General features: G+C 43.6%; 1 protein-coding gene across 2 annotated transcripts in view; it reads left to right on the forward strand.

Moving 5' to 3' along the window:
- Window positions 1-2,645, forward strand: part of SIK3 (SIK family kinase 3) — a 270,503-nt gene that overhangs the window by 182,276 nt on the left and 85,582 nt on the right. The window lies entirely within an intron of this gene.

Here is a 2,645-nt window from a genome sequence, read left to right on the forward strand (position 1 = left end):
GATGTGCCCGCAACCAAGGTACATGCCCTTGACCGGAATCGAACCTGGGACCCTTCAGTCCGCAGGCCGACGCTCTATCCACTGAGCCAAACCAGTTAGGGCGAGCTCAGCTTTTTACGTCCTCTATCACAGGTCAGCGTGCCCACGTGTACCCTTGCAGTTGGCGATTCTTTGAACGGTTTCTTTTGTGTACCGCTGGAGCGTCTTCGCTCTGTATGTGTCTGTCAGGCTGACGGTGCAATCTTGTTTAGAGCTTTCACCAGCTCCAAGTTCTCTGAGACCTGCACTTGCTCAGTGTATCGTCGGTAGGAATTGATGCTCTCTTTATCTTACACAAGGTCATGTTTTCCTTTGCCTTGAGTCTGTCTTATATTCTCCAAAACTCTCCAGATGCTGATAGTTCCCACAGAGGTAGGTAGCATGGGAAGGCCTGGCAGTTTCAAGCCTTTTTTAAAAAAATTATTCATTGTAAATTCCCATTGTTGCTATAACAAATTACCACCAACTTCATGGCTTGAACAACACCAATGTACTATCTCACTGTTTTGGAGGTCAGAAATCTGAAATGTCTTCAAGGCTAAAGTAAGGTGCTGGGGCTCTGGAAGCTGTCTGCTTGCTTTCCCATCTAGTAATTAGTAACCAAAGAGATTTTAGACCTGCTATAGGCCCATGGATTGGAGGAGTCTTCCAGTTACGCTTCTACTTATTAAAAAACATATATATTTTTTTATTAATTTAAGAAAGGAAGAGAGAGATAGAAACATCAATGATGAGAGAATCATTATCAGCTGCCTCCTGCACGCCCCACACTGGGGATCGAGCCTGAAACCCAGGCATGTGCCCTGACCGGATCGAACCTGGTTCATAGGTCAATGCTCAACCACTGAGCTACGCCAGCTGGGCCAGCTACACTTCTACTTTTTAAAGACCTAAGCTGATCGCAGTTAGACTTAAAAAGCAAGTACAGTAGGCCCCCTTATCCAGTTCCACTTTCCATGATTTCAATTATCCCATTAACTGAGGTCCAAAAATATTAAATGGAAATATTTCTGAAATAAAAAATTCATGTTTTATGCTGGGGTCCAACCCCAGCAGGTCCAGGGGTCCCCAAAGGTGTGGACGGAGTCGGCGAAGAAGGAATGACACGGAGACAGCCTTCAGTTGATCAGCAGCCTAGTCAGGACCTCTAGCCAGGATCTCCAGCCAAAGTTCTGGTCGGAGTTCTGGTTAGGAACTGATTAGGATCTGATCGCTTTCCCATCTCTTAGAGGCCCTGCGTTCCTTGGCTTTCGCCCCTTCCACACCTCACTCCACCTCTTGCTTCCAGTGTCACATTTCCCATTCCTACTCTGATCCTCCTACTTTTCTCTTGTACGGTCTCTTGTGATTCCATTGGGCCCTCCTGAATAATCCAGGCTCTCTTCCTATCTCCAGATCCGTAACCTAATCATGTCTGCAGAAGTCCCTTTTACTACTTAGGTACCACATTCATTCACAGATTCCATGGGTTAGGGCATGGGTGCTTTGGGGAGGGGAGGGGAGAGGGGGAGGGGGATGACTATTATTTAGCCTACCACAGTGTTATAGGGATCTTTGGACTCCTGATTAGGGTATTGAGTCAAAAGAAGGCCCTCTATTGCTTCTATAGTTTTAGTCTCTCTCCAATGACCAAAGGTTAAGATTTTTTTTTAATGGTTCCTTGGTTCTTGATTTTGAATTTAGAACCATTTTGATTTAGGGAACTTTGCGTAGATTTTAGTTTTTGCATTGAGAAAGCAAAGTAAAAGGCACTGGTCAGTGATAACTGAAGTTTGGCACTCTTCCGACAAGTATTTGGGTAGAAACTTTTTTTTTTAATTTCTTTATTGGTTAAGGTATTAGAAATGTGTCCTCATCCCCCCATTAACCCCCAACTCATGTTCTCATCCCCCTGTTGTCCATGTCCATTGGTTTGGCTTATATGCATGTATACAAGTCCCTTGGTTGATCTCTTCCCCTTACCCCCACCCTCCCCTACTTTCCCTCTGGGGATTGATAGTCTGATCACTGTTTCTCTGTCTTTGGATCTGTCCCTGTTCATCAGTCTATATAGTTCTCTATATTCCACAAATGAGTGAGATCATATGGTATTTATCTTTCTCTGACTGGCTAATTTGACTTAGCATAATGCTCTCCAGTTCCATCCATGCTGTTGCAAATGGCAAGAGTTCCTTCTTTTTTACTTCAGCGTAGTATTCCATTGTGTAGATGTACCACAGTTTTTTTGTTTTTTCTTTGAGTTTTAATTTATTTTATTTTTTTAATCTTTAAATTCTTTATTAGTTAAGAAATTACAAATGTGTCCTCATTTCCCCCCCATTAGGCCCCCCCCCCACTCATGCTGTCCATGTCCATTGGTTTGGCTTATATGCATGCATACAAGTCCTTTGGTTGATCTCTTCCCCTTACCCCCTCCCTCCCCTACTTTCCCTCTGGAGACTAATAGTCTGATTGCTGTTTCTCTGTCTTTGGATCTGTCCCTGTTCATCAGTCTATATAGTTCTCTATATTCCACAAATGAGTGAGATCATGTGGTATTTATCTTTCTCTGACTGGCTTATTTCATTTAGCATAATGCTCTCCAGTTCCATCCATGCTGTTGCAAA

Source organism: Myotis brandtii, unplaced genomic scaffold (assembly GCF_000412655.1).
Source record: "Myotis brandtii unplaced genomic scaffold, ASM41265v1 scaffold105, whole genome shotgun sequence".
Classification (NCBI taxonomy): Eukaryota; Metazoa; Chordata; class Mammalia; order Chiroptera; family Vespertilionidae; genus Myotis; species Myotis brandtii.